Source organism: Pleurodeles waltl, chromosome 1_2, assembly GCF_031143425.1.
Source record: "Pleurodeles waltl isolate 20211129_DDA chromosome 1_2, aPleWal1.hap1.20221129, whole genome shotgun sequence".
In the NCBI taxonomy this organism is placed as follows: Eukaryota; Metazoa; Chordata; class Amphibia; order Caudata; family Salamandridae; genus Pleurodeles; species Pleurodeles waltl.
In genome coordinates, this window is record NC_090437.1 from 1,231,544,112 (window position 1) to 1,231,561,187 (window position 17,076).

Sequence of the window (17,076 nt, forward strand, 5' to 3'; positions counted from 1 at the left end):
ACTTTCATCTAAGATGAGTATTCAGCAACAAAAGGAGATTTACTGTGTATCTTAAATTAATAATTAACTGGAGTGATTAGAGGTGATTCATTAATATAATTCTACATTCTTCCAACCTTGATTTTCATGTCATGATTAGTTTATAGTCCCGGACATGTCGTAGAACTCTAGACTAGAGCGGGCGAGTCATACAGGCATTAGACTTAATAATGGTGTACTCTAGTTCTCTCCCCTCCTCCGTCACCAGTAAGGACGCCTCATTATTTGAGTGCAGGTTTATACTTGATTGCCTAAATAGTGGAAGAAAATTCATATCACTGGCACTTGTGTACTGTCTGACTTGTCTAGTAGCAAAACCAGCCATTGTTTCACTTTTCACACCCCATACAAGGTGCTCTGATGTTTCAGCCAAGCTTACTCCACAGTTTTGGGAGAAAAAATGTTTCCCCCAAATGTTTAGTCTCTGCTGGAAAGATCCCTTTTCCTTAAGACACAACATCCAAGTCCTCTTGTAGTGCTCCATAAACTCCAAACTCCATAAACTCTAGAGTTGTTTTGTGTGCTGAAAGCAGGCCTAGCTACATTTCCCCTCCCGACCAAGCATTTGTACTTTTAACTACTATTGCAGCAAAGTTCCTGTCCACTACTTGGAAAAGCTGTGCCGCCCCTGCCCTGAAAAAAATCCTTGTTTTAGGATTTTTGTCAATTTTAGTCAATTTTTTGTTATATTGTGATTTCTCCTGTGAACTTCAAGTCAACTTGGAGTGTTGCAACTTCATTGAGTAACTAAATAGTGGAACCTAGTTGTGCCGAAAGCAGATAAACGCATTGTAAGGAAATGCCTCCTTGGCATGGTTACCCCCTGACTTTTTGCCTTTGCTGATGCTAAGTTATGATTTAAAAGTGTGCTGGGACCCTGCTAACCAGGCCCCACCACCAGTGTTCTTTCCCTAAACTGTACCTTTGTCTCCACAATTGGCACAACCCTGGCACCCAGGTAAGTCCCTTGTAACTGGTACCCCTGGTACCAAGGGCCCTGATGCCAGGGAAGGTCTCTAAGGGCTGCAGCATGTCTTATGCCACCCTAGGGACCCCTCACTCAGCACATACACACTGCTTGCCAGCTTGTGTGCTGGTGGGGAAACAATGACTAAGTCGACATGGCACTCCCCTCAGAGTGCCATGCCAACCTCACACTGCCTGTGGCATAGGTAAGTCACCCCTCTAGTAGGCCTTACAGCCCTAAGGCAGGGTGCACTATACCACAGGTGAGGGCATAGGTGCATGAGCACTATGCCCCTACAGTGTCTAAGCAAAACCTTAGACATTGTAAGTGCAGGGTAGCCATAAAAGTATATGGTCTGGGAGTCTGTCAAACACAAACTCCACAGCACTATAATGGCTACACCGAAAACTGGGAAGTTTGGTATCAAACTTCTCAGCACAATAAATGCACACTGATGCCAGTGTGCACTTTACTGTAAAAATACACCCAGAGGGCATCTTAGAGATGCCCCCTGAAAACATACCCAACTTCCAGTGTAGGCTGACTAGTTTTTGCCAGCCTGCCACACTCTAGACATGTTGCTGGCCACATGGGTAGAGTGCTTTTTTCACTCTTTGGCCAGGAACAAAGCCTGTACTGGGTGGAGGTGCTTCTCACCTCCCCCTGCACGAACTGTAAAACTGGCTGTGAGCCTCAAAGGCTCACCCCCTTGTTACAGCGCCACAGGGCATCCTCTCCGGCCACGGCCCCACTTTTGGCAGCAAGGCCGGAGGGGATAATGAGAAAAACAAGGAGTCACTGGCCAGTCAGGACAACCCCTAAGGTGTCCTGAAGCTGAGGTGACCCCTGCCTTGAGAAATCCTCCATCTTGCAGATGGAGGATTCCCCCAATAGGATTAGGGATGTGCCCCCCCCCTCCCCTCAGGGAGGAGGCACAAAGAGGGTATAGCCACCCTCAGGGCCAGTAGCCATTGGCCACTGCCCTCCCAGACCTAATCACACCCCTAAATTGAGTATTTAGGGGCTCCCAGAACCGAGGAAGAGAGATTCCTGCAACCTAAAGGACTGCTGACCTGAAGCCCTGCAGTGAAGCCTGAGACAACTGATTTGGCCCCAGCCCCACCGGCCTCTCTCCTTACTTCGACGAAAACAGCGACGCATCCAAAAGGGACCAGTGACCTCTGAAGCCTCAGAGGACTGCCCTGCATCTAAAGGACCAAGAAGCTCCCGAGAACAGTGGCCTTGTTAAACAAACTGCAACTTTCTGCAACAAAGAAGCAACTTTAAAGACTCCACGTTTCCCGCCGGAAGCGTGAGACGTTCCCCTCTGCACCCGACACCCCCGGCTCGACCTGCCAAAAACAAACACCTCAGGGAGGACTTCCCGGCGACTGCAAGCCTGTGAGTAGCCAGAGTTGAGCCCCCACAGCAACTCCTGCAGAGGAAATCCAGAGGCTCCCCCTGACCGCGACTGCCTGCTTCAAGGAACCAGACGCCTGGAAACCACACTGCACCCGCAGCCTCCAGGACCTGAAGGAACCGAACTCGAGTGCAGACAGGCGACCCTCTGCCTAGCCCAGGTAGTGGCTACCCCGAGGAGCCCCCTCTGTGCCTGCCTGCATCGTTGAAGAGACCCCCTTGGTCTCCCCATTGATTCCTATTAGAAACCCGACACCTGTTTGCACTTTGCACCCGGCCGCCCCTGGGCCACTGAGGGTGTACTTTCTGTGCCTGCTTGTGTGCCCCCTGGTCTCCTACAAAACCCCCTTGGTCTGCCCCCTAAAGACGCGGGTACTTACCTGCTGGCAGACTGGAACCGGGGCACCCCTATTTCCATTGAAGCCTATGTTTTGGGCACCACTTTGACCTCTGCACCTGACCGGCCCTGAGCTGCTGATGTGGTTACTTTGGGGTTGCCTTGAACCCCCAACGGTGGGTTACGTTGGACCCAACTTTGAACCCTGTAAGTGTTGAACTTACCTGTGAACTCAACATTTACTTACCTCCCCCAGGAACTGTTGATTTTTGCACTGTCCACTTTTAAAATAGCTTATTGCCATTTTTGTCAAAACTGTACATGCTATTGTGATTATTCAAAGTTCCTACAATACCTGAGTGAAATACCTTTCATTTAAAGTATTGTTTGTATATCTTGAACCTGTGGTTCTTAAAATAAACTAAGAAAATATATTTTTCTATATAAAAACCTATTGGCCTGGAATTGTCTCTGAGTGTGTGTTCCTTATTGCCTGTGTGTGTAAAACAAATGCTTAACACTACCCTCTGATAAGCCTTCTGCTCGACCACACTCACACAAAATAGAGCATTAGAATTATCTACTTTTGCCACTGTCTTACCTCTAAGGCGAACCCTTGGACTCTGTGCACACTATTTCTTACTTTGAAATAGTATATACAGAGCCAACTTCCTACACACACCTGCTTCAACCATGGATGAGGGTAGCTATTGCCCTGACAATCCACTCTGCAGCAGTTTTTGCTGTGGATATATTATTTTTCTTATCTCTTTGCTCCCCTAGTGGGCGTTTTCCCTGCAGGCCTACTGTGTCCATTGTGAATGTGACATCCTTGATTTAGGTTCTAGCTGACACTGGATTTTGTGTATGCTTGTGCTCTTATCCATCATTAAGGCACAGGAGCAAACTCTGCTCATTCTTTACTGTTGTGACATGGCCATTGTAAAGAAATGGCTCCCTGTTGCAGTTACCCCCCACTTTTTGCCTGATACTGATGCTGACTTGACTGTGAAGTGTGCTGGGACCCTGCTAACCAGGCCCCAGCACCAGTGTTCTTTCACCTAAAATGTACCATTGTTTCCACAATTGGCACAACCCTGGCACCTAGGTAAGTCCCTTGTAACTGGTACCCCTGGTACCAAGGGCCCTGATGCCAGGGAAGGTCTCTAAGGGCTGCAGCATGTCTTATGACACCCTAGGGACCCCTCACTCAGCACAGACCCACTGCTTGCCAGCTTGTGTGTTCTGGTGGGGAGAAAACGAGTAAGTCGACATGGCACTCCCCTCAGGGTGCCATGCCAACCTCACACTGCCTGCGGCATAGGTAAATCACCCCTCTAGCAGGCCTTACAGCCCTAAGGCAGGGTGCACTATACCACAGGTGAGGGCATAGGTGCATGAGCACTATGCCCCTACAGTGTCTAAGCAAAACCATAGACATTGTAAGTGCAGGGTAGCCATAAGAGTATATGGGCTGGGAGTCTGTCAAAAACGAACTCCACAGCTCCATAATGGCTACACTGAATACTGGGAAGTTTGGTACCAAACTTCTCAGAATAATAAACCCACACTGATGCCAGTGTTGGATTTATTAATAAATGCACACAGAGGGCATCTTAAAGATGCCCCCTGTATTTTACCCAATTGTTCAGTGCAGGACTGACTGGTCTGTGCCAGCCTGCTGCTGAGAGACGAGTTTCTGACCCCATGCGGTGAGAGCCTTTGTGCTCTCTGAGGACAGAAACAAAGCCTGCTCTGGGTGGAGGTGCTTCACACCTCCCCCCTGCAGGAACTGTAACACCTAGCAGTGAGCTTCAAAGGCTCAAGCTTCGTGTTACAATGCCCCAGGGCACTCCAGCTAGTGGAGATGCCCGCCCCCTGAACCCAGCCCCCACTTTTGGCGGCAAGTCCAGGAGAGATAATGAGAAAAACAAGGAGGAGTCACTGGCCAGTCAGGACAGCCCCTAAGGTGTCCTGAGCTGAGGTGACTCTGACTTTTAGAAATCCTCCATCTTGTAGAAGAAGGATTCCCCCAATAGGGATGTGCCCCCCTCCCCTCATGGAGGAGGCACAAAGAGGGTGTAGCCACTCTCAAGGACAGTAGCCATTGGCTACTGCCCTCCCAGACCTAAACACACCCCTAAATTCAGTATTTGGGGGCTCCCCAGAATCTAGGAACTCAGATTCCTGCAACTTACAGAAGAAGACTGCTGAGCTGAAAAACCCCTGCAGAAGAAGAAAGAAGACACCAACTGCTTTGGCCCCAGCCCTACCAGCCGGTCTCCTGCCTTCAGAAGAAAACTGCTCCAGCGACTCTTTCCCCAGGACCAGCGACCCCTGAATCCTCAGAGGACTGCCCTGCTTCTAAAAGACCAAGAAACTCCCGAGAACAGCGGCCCTGTTCAACAAAGACTGCAACTTTGTATCCAGAGGAGCAGATTTAAAGACCCCTGCAATCCCCGCAAGAAGCGTGAGACTTGCAACACTGCACCCGGCGACCCCGACTTGACTGGTGAAGAAACAACGCTACAGGGAGGACCCCCAGGCGACTCCGAGACTGTGAGTAACCAAAGTTGTCCCCCCTGAGCCCCCACAGCGACGCCTGCAGAGGGAATCCCGAGGCTCCCCCTGACCGCGACTGCCTGACTCTGAAATCCCGACGCCTGGAAAAGACCCTGCACCTGCAGCCCCCAGGACCTGAAGGATCGGAACTCCAGTGCAGGAGTGACCCCCAGGAGGCCCTCTCCCTTGCCCAGGTGGTGGCTACCCCGAGGAGCCCCCCCTTGCCTGCCTGCACCGCTGAAGAGACCCCTTGGTCTCTCATTGAAAACAATTGGAAACCCGACGCGTGTTTGCACACTGCACCTGGCCGCCCACGCGCTGCTGAGGGTGTACTTTTTGTGCTGACTTGTGTCCCCCCCCCCCCCCCCCGTCCCCCCCCCGGTGCCCTACAAAACCCCCCTGGTCTGCCCTCCGAAGACGCGGGTACTTACCTGCTGGCAGACTGGAACCGGGGCACCCCCTTACCTCCATTGAAGCCTATGTGTTTTGGGCACCTCTTTGATCTCTGCACCTGACCGGCCCTGAGCTGCTGGTGTGGTAACTTTGGGGTTGCTCTGAACCCCCAATGGTGGGCTACCTTGGACCCCAATTTGAACCCCGTAGGTGGTTTACTTACCTGCAAGAACTAACATTACTTTACCTCCCCCAGGAACTGTGAAAATTGCACTGTGTCCACTTTTAAAACAGCTAAATGTGTTTTATGTAAAAAGTATATATGCTATTGTGATTATTCAAAGATCCTAGAGTACTTACCTGCAATACCTTTCAAATGAGATATTACATGTAGAATTTGAACCTGTGGTTCTTAAAATAAACTAAGAAAAGATATTTTTCTATATGTAAGGAAATGCCTCCTTGGCATGGTTGCCCCCTGACTTTTTGCCTTTGCTGATGCTATGTTTACAATTGAAAGTGTGCTGAGGCCTGCTAACCAGGCCCCAGCACCAGTGTTCTTTCCCTAACCTGTACTTTTGTATCCACAATTGGTAGACCCTGGCATCCAGATAAGTCCCTTGTAACTGGTACTTCTAGTACCAAGGGCCCTGATGCCAAGGAAGGTCTCTAAGGGCTGCAGCATGTCTTATGCCACCCTGGAGACCTCTCACTCAGCACAGACACACTGCTTGCCAGCTTGTGTGTGCTAGTGAGGACAAAACGAGTAAGTCGACATGGCACTCCCCTCAGGGTGCCATGCCAGCCTCTCACTGCCTATGCAGTATAGGTAAGACACCCCTCTAGCAGGCCTTACAGCCCTAAGGCAGGGTGCACTATACCATAGGTGAGGGTACCAGTGCATGAGCATGGTACCCCTACAGTGTCTAAACAAAACCTTAGACATTGTAAGTGCAGGGTAGCCATAAGAGTATATGGTCTGGGAGTTTGTCAAACACGAACTCCACAGCACCATAATGGCTACCCTGAAAACTGGGAAGTTTGGTATCAAACTTCTCAGCACAATAAATGCACACTGATGCCAGTGTACATTTTATTGTAAAATACACCCCAGAGGGCACCTTAGAGGTGCCCCCTGAAACTTAACCGACTATCTGTGTAGGCTGACTAGTTTTAGCAGCCTGCCACAAACCGAGACATGTTGCTGGCCCCATGGGGAGAGTGCCTTTGTCACTCTGAGGCCAGTAACAAAGCCTGCACTGGGTGGAGATGCTAACACCTCCCCCAGGCAGGAATTGTCACACCTGGCGGTGAGCCTCAAAGGCTCACCTCCTTTGTGCCAACCCAGCAGGACACTCCAGCTAGTGGAGTTGCCCGCCCCCTCCGGCCAGGCCCCACTTTTGGCGGCAAGGCCGGAGAAAATAATGAGAAAAACAAGGAGGAGTCACTGGCCAGTCAGGACAGCCCCTAAGGTGTCCTGAACTGAGGTGACTCTAACTTTTAGAAATCCTCCATCTTGCAGATGGAGGATTCCCCCAATAGGGTTAGGATTGTGACCCCCTCCCCTTGGGAGGAGGCACAAAGAGGGTGTACCCACCCTCAGGGCTAGTAGCCATTGGCTACTAACCCCCCAGACCTAAACACGCCCTTAAATTTAGTATTTAAGGGCTACCCTGAACCCTAGAAAATTAGATTCCTGCAACTACAAGAAGAAGGACTGCCTAGCTGAAAACCCCTGCAGAGGAAGACCAGAAGACGACAACTGCCTTGGCTCCAGAAACTCACCGGCCTGTCTCCTGCCTTCCAAAGATCCTGCTCCAGCGACGCCTTCCAAAGGGACCAGCGACCTCGACATCCTCTGAGGACTGCCCCTGCTTCGAAAAGACAAGAAACTCCCGAGGACAGCCGACCTGCTCCAAGAAAAGCTGCAACTTTGTTTCCAGCAGCTTTAAAGAACCCTGCAAGCTCCCCGCAAGAAGCGTGAGACTTGCAACACTGCACCCGGCGACCCCGACTCGGCTGGTGGCGATCCAACACCTCAGGAGGGACCCCAGGACTACTCTGATACTGTGAGTACCAAAACCTGTCCCCCCTGAGCCCCCACAGCGCCGCCTGCAGAGGGAATCCCGAGGCTTCCCCTGACCGCGACTCTTTGAACCTAAAGTCCCGACGCCTGGGAGAGACCCTGCACCCGCAGCCCCCAGGACCTGAAGGACCGGACTTTCACTGGAGAAGTGACCCCCAGGAGTCCCTCGCCCTTGCCCAAGTGGAGGTTTCCCCGAGGAATCCCCCCCTTGCCTGCCTGCAGCGCTGAAGAGATCCCGAGATCTCTCATAGACTAACATTGCGAACCCGACGCCTGTTCCTACACTGCACCCGGCCGCCCCCGCGCTGCTGAGGGTGAAATTTCTGTGTGGACTTGTGTCCCCCCCGGTGCCCTACAAAACCCCCCTGGTCTGCCCTCCGAAGACGCGGGTACTTACCTGCAAGCAGACCGGAACCGGGGCACCCCCTTCTCTCCATTCTAGCCTATGTGTTTTGGGCACCACTTTGAACTCTGCACCTGACCGGCCCTGAGCTGCTGGTGTGGTGACTTTGGGGTTGCTCTGAACCCCCAACGGTGGGCTACCTTGGACCAAGAACTAAGCCCTGTAAGTGTCTTACTTACCTGGTTAACCTAACAAATACTTACCTCCCCTAGGAACTGTGAAAATTGCACTAAGTGTCCACTTTTAAAACAGCTATTTGTGAATAACTTGAAAAGTATACATGCAATTTTGATGATTTGAAGTTCCTAAAGTACTTACCTGCAATACCTTTCGAATGAGATATTACATGTAGAATTTGAACCTGTGGTTCTTAAAATAAACTAAGAAAAGATATTTTTCTATATAAAAACCTATTGGCTGGATTTGTCTCTGAGTGTGTGTACTTCATTTATTGTCTATGGGTATGTACAACAAATGCTTAACACTACTCCTTGGATAAGCCTACTGCTCGACCACACTACCACAAAATAGAGCATTAGTATTATCTATTTTTACCACTATTTTACCTCTAAGGGGAACCCTTGGACTCTGTGCATGCTATTCCTTACTTTGAAATAGCACATACAGAGCCAACTTCCTACACTATACAAAAACCTATTGGCTTGGAATTGTCTCTGAGTGTGTGTTCCTCATTTATTGCCTGTATGTATGTACAACAAATGCTTAACACTACTCCTTTGATAAGCCTACTGCTCGACCACACTACCACAAAATAGAGCATTAGTATTATCTCTTTTTGCCACTAGCTTACCTCTAAGGGGAACCCTTGGACTCTGTGCATGCTATTCCTTACTTTGAAATAGCACATACAGAGCCAACTTCCTACAGCCATGCAGCGAGAAATCGTACTGATTGCTCAGTGAGGAAGAAAGGCCCCTGGCTGAAGGGTAGACCTGTACAGTCCAGCAAACAGTAGTTTTGTGTGTAGATAGCCTTGTGAGAGGGTTGCTTTAGACCCGTGAGATTTGTTGCACAGCTTGGCACAGTTACCAATATGACAAAACATTCCTAGAGATTAATGTGTTTTTCCCAACATCTATGGTGAACCTGCACTAGGTCCCTGCCTACCCTGGGACCGGTGCATTTGTCATCATCGAGCCCCATACAGCACACATTTTTCTTCAAACCTTAAGGCTGGTTCCTGTTGGCTGCATTTTTAGCTTCTCTAGCTGTTTGAGATTCTTTAGATTACATCTCTCAGGGTTATAATGCTAAATCCTGACACTAAATTCCATTTGATATCGGTCAACCCTGTGGGTTCCCCTGCCAAATGACAATCTTGAGTGATGGCTAGTTTTGAGATGCGATTGCATCAAGTTTTTGGTTACCATTGTACTTCAGCTTTTGTACCTAATAGAAATGGTTTGCTGTGTGACTCCAAAGGATTGTCATTTGGCACCCTAAAAGTACCTGACTTGTGATGGACCCCTGTTCCAGTCTGTAAGGATTTCTTTGCCGAATTTAAGGTGTGGTTTTGTTGGGAACTCTGCTACAAGCTCTTGTTCAACAGCATTACCCCTTAAATTGCTGAAACCTGAATATGATTATCTACTAGCTCGGAAGCTACATTTAATTGGCACTTTGGACTCACTGCTTGTGGAGTAAACAGACCCAGATTCTCCAGAGTTGGATCTTCCGTATATTAACATGCTTGAATCATTCATCATTCTCCATTGTCAGGCTGGTAATCCCCGGTAACCCCAAACAGCAGCAAACCGAGGTGTTAAAATGACCATAGGCCTAAAAAAATAAAAATAAAAGTGCAATTTAGTAGCAGATCTACCTCATTTGAAACAAACAATAAGAACTTCAGGCAGTGAATATGAAGTGTGCTCTTTTGTACTTGGGCCGCAATACAAGCTATACATCCTCTGCCATCCTCTGGATGGCAGAAAAGCAATAGTCAGCGGGGTTCTCTTTAGCAACCATGAGGAAAGCCTAGTCGGTGACCATAACCCAATCATTGTTGGCTACTTCTACAAGAATTGTTCCTATTTGCACCGTCTGACACCACCAGTAATTACCCTACTGGTGGGTATGTCGACAAATCCAGGAGTAATGCCAAAATCACTATTAATACATTTTTCTGCGCAAACTACCTTTTGCCCACAGTGGTGACTGCAAATTGGAGGTAGACCTCTGCGTCCAAGACTCCTTTGAAACTGCCTACAGTCCTACTCAACTGAATGGAACGTCAAAGCCCTAGATGAAATTGAGTGGAACATTTTCAGGACTATGTATCCACCACAGGCCTTCGTAATGGGCAACCTCCTCGTTATGGTAGGCAACCAGTGGTCATGCCAGTGGTGCCTGTTGCATTTTTGTCAACTTTGACAAGTATATAATTTGTTGCAGAGATTACTTCTTTTGCAGCCTACACTGCAACCACCATTCACCTTTTGTTTGCGTGCTTGGTCGCGACCTATGCCTCCTGTAACCACTGCCTCCAGTGAACATACCTCCAAGAGTTGTCATACAACAACTGGTCCTGCCAATTCCTAAACACATGGAAGATGAAGACTCTTTGGATTCTTTGTATTCAGATATGGAGGAAGAAGGTGAACAACCACAAGGAGTTGACTGGGGTGTTCCAAAACGGGATGACTACATCTTACCTAGGGAATGTGATAAATCGCCCATCCAACCAGATTCTTCTCTGGATGACATGGCATGATTTCACGCTCTAGTGGAGAGAGCAACGAAACTTCAGTCACCCAATGGCTTTAGTGGAACAGCAATGCTTTATGATTTTTAAGGAACAGCTAAGCAAATCATACCCATACTGGTCTACTTCTGTTGTTGAGGCCTAAAATCAATGCGAACACTGGTTATGATTCAGGCAGTGCTTTCATGTCTAGAGAAGTAATGCAGGGCCTCTGATTCATTGCCTGCCTTATGGGGTCACACAGCCAGACTTATGTCAGCAACTTAACGCAGATAGAAGAAACTGACTACGCCATTATTAGCCTCTTTGGACAGAGTTGGCAGTTGAATTGATAACTTGTTCTGGAGAGTTAGTTCAGTGGCAAGAACATCAAATCTGCAAATGCTTTTGCACCTACATTCAGTATAGAGGTCAAGACTGACCATATTACCACCCACGAAAAACTGGATACGACCAGGGATACACAACCAACCGGAACCAAAAGCAAGGTATAGCGGATCATCTGGATAGTAGAGGAGCACCTCTCAAATTTGCTCAGACAGAGCTTGACTTCCCGCTGCTGAGCTACCAGAGTCTTGCATGCTGTCGGGCATGGGGGAGAGATTTCCATTTTTGCCCCCACATAGGACACATTCTGTAGAAACATCTGTCAGATGTTATGGACTTCTAAGTGTACAATCTGTTGCACCCATCTATTTGTTTACCAAAGAAAGAAAATCATCTTCACTTGAGCTACAACAGCAAATTCTCTTCCTCCTTCTCAAGGGAGTGGTAGTTGGTCTGAGATCCCAGCGAACCCAGGAATTTTCCTCCACATTTTTTTAAATAGGGAAGAAAGCTGGACCATGCAGATGGATTCTAGGCCTCAGAACTGAACAGGTTTTCACATGGTTATGCCATAAGAAGTCCTTCTGATGATCCGGGGGACAATTACAGTGAGATTATCTGATCCTTCCCCCCCCCGCCCCCCCCCACCCACCCACCCCCGGTTCATCAAGATATACCTATGCACCGAACACACAGGAATGCCTCTGCTCAATGGTGGCAGGGAAATCAGTTCAAGGCACTTCCTTTTGATCTGGATTCAGCACCTCCAGATATTTACCAAATGCCTAGTGCCAGTTGCTGCATTTCTTAGACTGGGCCACTAAGTGTACCCATACTTGAACAACTGGCTTGTCGAGGCTCAATCTAGGGAAAAGCCACAGGGTTCTACAACAGCCTGCATCACTCTGTTCCACAGACTAGGATTAAAATAAAATAAAACAATGATGAACTTAGTTACTTACCTTTTATCTCAGTGTTGATAGCTTTCATACATTCACTTGCGATTTATACTGTCTCCCCAGTCACAGGCTCATTTATTGTTCACTCTTCTCAAGCTTGTGCTATCAAATCTGAACTATGGTGGTCTCTAGCACTTCCACCTCACTGGCTGAAGTTCAGATTGGATGTGCTACTGAACAAGTGTGTGTGTGGTGTTTTAAGACTACCATGGATCCCCACACCTATGGTGTTGCACCTTATACTGGGTCCAGGCAACCCTTATTAGATAGTGTTAGTGTCTAAGTAGCCAGGGCTCTCTAGTGGTAACTGTGGTGAGCAGCCAAGACTTACCTAGGAGTGTGAAGCACTTGCAATACCACAGTAGTCACACAGTAACTTATCACATATGAAAGGAACCACATAGTGTTGCAAAAATAAAAGCATACCCCCTACTCTGGAGGTAAGTACACACAATATACACAGGTAAGTATTGGGAAGTAGCACAAAATAGCAAGGGCCCTATGGACAAGAGGAATGAGCGAATGGGTCCTCCCCAAGAGGACATAGAATAGTTAGCCAAGGGCTGGGAGAGAGTGGGACCCCAAGAGGTGAGTATCTAGAAGACCACAGTGACCAGGAGAGCAGAGAGAAGTTGCATGGACATTTCATAGACTAACATGGAGACTCGTAAATGGAATATTGCAAGTACAGGACCAAGTCAGTGGAACCCAATGGTGGATTCTGGAATAAGAGGACCTGCAAATGAAGGGGGCAGAGTCCAATCTACGCAAGAGTGTCCAGGTGGGGCAGGAGGCAATGGCCAACGTTCTGTGGGTGAAAATCTGGGTTGACAGTGGTGGATGAAGTCCAGGTGTGGAGTCCCGGAGTCTCTGAAGTCACCTAGGTGCAGTCCCCTCACCGGTCGCCGGATTGCAGACGGGTCATTGGTCAGGAGGACCGCCCCCACCAAGCACAAGCAAATGCAGCTGGGAAGCTGAAGAGGACCAATAAGGTCCTTGGGACTCAACCCTTGAAGGGGAGTCCGGGCTGACTCTCAGAAGACAGGAGAGCCAGCAGAAGCAGTTGGAGCCCCTACGTGCAGCCCACTAGTAGCAAGCACAGTAGGTTGCAGTGAGGACCGGGAAGCACACTTGAAGTCCCACATTGCTGGAGCGTCAGAGGAGACTGCCATTCCAGAGGGTAGAGTGCTGGGGGCTGGGCTACTTGGTGCCTGAATATCCCTCAGAGCAGGAGTCAACAAGCCTTGGTTGCTGCAACAGTTGTGGTCCTGTTGCGTAGGCTCTCATTCTAATGAGACTACTGGATTTGAGCGGCAGAATCGCCTGCGTTGTGGGATACAGTCTTAACCCACTACAGGTGACACCTGTCGTCCTAATCTGGGTTTTGCTCCGGCTAACTAGCAGTGCCTCATCTCTACCCAAGAGCAGGGATGATTAAGCAGCCAAGCGCATGACACAATTGCCTCCTCAAGGAAATCGTGGTTACTCAGATCTCATCCGTTTCTCTCAGTTACGTTATTGTCACATATACAATGACCAGCAGAGGCAGTATGTTTCAGTAAGGTTTTAATGAAGCGACTCCATCTTAGACAAAGCATGTACTGCAATAACCAGGACGATAAAGCTCGACAAGATTGAAATTGTGGCAAGGACAGTAAAGCATAGAAATAAGGCTACCATATTGTCACGAGAGTCAATAGACTAATTCCTACCTAGGCTATAATAGAGTACAGCATGTTAAGCTCTAGTTCTGCCCTTCAGGTTCCCCTGGGAAGACATCATCCCCCATACCTGAGCAAAGGCCTGAAGTCTGCATAAGCAGCTGTAGCGAAGCGTTCAGCAATCAGCATACAGTCGTAGTCATCGGACTGGAATCTCCCTCTAACGTGTATGGGACAGGGAAGTGTTTTTATAATAAAAAAAGTGATGCTGTGAGAAAATGTCCCTATGTAAGGATGTGTGTGTTTCTATGAATACCAAAGACCAAACGTTTACCACGTTTACTGGCAATCTATCTTACTGTAGCCTTTAGAGAAGCACAGAGTTCTTGTTTAAGAACAGTGCTGGCCTAAGCAAAGAACAGCTAGATGGAGAGAAACGAGACCGCAAATGTGGCTATTAAAATAAATAATAATTAACAAAGTTCAATAAAATATATCTATGGTAAAGTGCACAGCAGCAGGCCTAGTTTGCTAAAATAACATGCATGTAGCTATGACCAAAATGGCTACACAACAGTCAACAGGGGTTCTCTCCTGGAGGAAGAGGTAAGGACTCGCCATCTCCCAAGTTGTACAAAAGGAAGTTATGACCCAGAGGACCCCTCAGACCACCACCTGTGCTGGAGAATCTTCGCAGGTCCCGAGGACAGCAGATCTCAGGAGCCGGACGTCATTGGCTGTAGGTGCCTGCAGATGCAGGGGAGTGACTCAGTCTCTCTACGGGAGATTCCTTCTTGATTCTTTGGTGCAGCTGAAGTGTTGCCGACCCCAGAGGATACCCAGCCGTGGAAATGGTGCAAGTGGCTGAACAGGAGCCACAGAAACAATGTTGCATGGAGAGGTCATCTCGGTGTTGCTATCTTGTTCAGTTCCTCTAGAGTCCAGCAGAGGTTCCAATAGCCAGGAGCAGAAGAGGTTGTTGCAGAGGAGTCCTGTTGGAGTTTTGCATGCCAAATCTGGGGACCCACCTCAAAGTATTAACTAAATAGCCTAAAAGGGGCTTGGGCACTTAGAAAGGTGACCACCTATCAGAGGGGGTCACTGACGTCATCTGCCTGACCTGACCAGTCCGATTCTCCCAAGTGCCTTTGCCCATCTTGGTTAAGATGGCGGAGTTAAGTGACCAAGTAGAGGAGCTCTGGGCACCACTCCTGGGTGGTGATGGACAGGGGAGTGGTCACTTCCCTTACCTTTGTGCAGTTAGTGCCAGAGTAGGGATAGGGGGTCCATGGACTGGTGCAAACCAGAATACCCAAAGAGGGCACCAAATGCGGCCTTCAAAGTAAGCCAGTGGCGTGGGGAGGCCATCTCTCCCTAGCCTTGTAACACCTATGTTCGATGGCATCTGTCGCTGTAGATACGCATGTTTTGCGTAGCTCGCCATCTGGTGTTGGGTCGGAGTGTTACAAGTTGTTTTTCTTCGAAGAAGTCTTTCGAGTCACGGGACCGAGTGACTCCTCCTTTTGTCTCCATTGCACATGGGCATCGACTCCATCTTCGATTGTTTTTTTTTTCCGCCATCGGGTTCGGACGTGTTCCTGTCGCTCAGAGTTTCGGAACGGAAAAACAGCTAAATTTCGGAAGATTTTCGTCGGTATTGTTGCGTTCGGGATCGGCGTAGTCAGAATCAACACCGCATCGAAGATCGAAGAGCTCCGGAGCCCTTCGGGGAAGTTTTCGATCCCCGTCGGGGCCTGCTCGGCCCGACCGTGTGTAGAAGAACGCCGATGGAACGGACCCCGTTCCGTTTCTGTCCCAAATGCCACAAAAAATACCCCTATTCAGACCAACACTTGGTCTGTAACCTGTGCCTATCACCTGAGCACAGTGAAGACACTTGCGAGGCCTGTCGGGCGTTCCGGTCCCGAAAAACACTCCGAGACCGTCGAGCAAGAAGACTTCAAATGGCGTCCACGATGACAGCGTACCGAGAGTTCGAGGTACAGGAAGAGGAAGAAACCTTTTCGATACACGAATCGGACTCCGAGGAATTCGACGATCCACGAACCGTGAGTAAGACGTCGAAAAGCACTCATAAGAAGATTGTCAAGGCCCAGGGGACGCCACTGCCACCAGGCCATGGCTCCACCCATAAATTCGGTGACCGACCGTCGGCACCGAAAAAGGCCCAATCAGTGCCGAGACCGTCTGACTCCGGTCGAGACACCGGCACGCAGCCTTCTCTGGACCGAGACAGTGCTGGAGACATACATCGACACCGAGATAGCGGTGTAGACACGGCTCGACGCCGAGACAGCGGCACCGATGAAGATCGACGCCGAGATGTTTCGACTCCGAAAAAGAAAAAAGCCACCTCGGAGCCGAAAAAAGATGCAGACAGGGTTTCGGTGCCGAAACAACCTGCAACCGACCCAGTTTCAGGCTCTTATACCGAAGAGCAATCAATGACCTCCCAAATGCGAAAGCATAGGTTTGAGGAAGACCTGCAATCCACCGATGTAGACCATACGCAGAAACGTATTTTTATACAGCAGGGGACAGGAAAGATAAGCACCCTTCCCCCTGTTAGGAGAAAGAAGACTGGAATTTCAAACTGACCAAACACCACAAACAAAAATGGTGAAAAGGGTTACTCCGCCACCCTCTCCTCCACCTATAATTCACGTCTCGCCAGCACAAACTCCATCACATTCCCCGGCTCACACCACCATGAGCCAAGGTGACCAGGATCAGGACGCATGGAACTTATACGACGCCCCTGTGTCCGATAACAGTCCGGAGGCATACCCTACAAAGCCATCACCACCAGAGGACAGTACTGCATATTCTCAGGTGGTGGCTAGAGCAGCACAATTCCACAATGTAAGCCTCCACTCAGAACAAGTCGAGGATGACTTTCTATTCAACACCCTCTCTGCCACCCACAGCTCCTACCAAAGCCTGCCTATGCTTCCTGGTATGCTTCGGCACGCAAAAGACATCTTTAAGGAGCCGGTCAAAAGTAGGGCAATCACACCAAGGGTGGAAAAAAAGTATAAAGCGCCTCCTACAGACCCAATTTTCATAACTTCGCAGCTGCCACCAGATTCTGTCGTTGTAGGAGCAGCTAGGAAAAGGGCCAACTCCCACACATCTGGGGACGCACCACCCCCAGATAAGGAAAGCCGCAAGTTCGAT

General features: G+C 49.1%; 1 protein-coding gene across 1 annotated transcript in view; it reads left to right on the forward strand.

Annotated features, from left to right (window-relative positions):
* KDM3A (lysine demethylase 3A) overlaps positions 1-17,076 on the forward strand; it is a 280,805-nt gene that overhangs the window by 196,450 nt on the left and 67,279 nt on the right. The gene's annotated exons all lie outside the window — the stretch shown is intronic.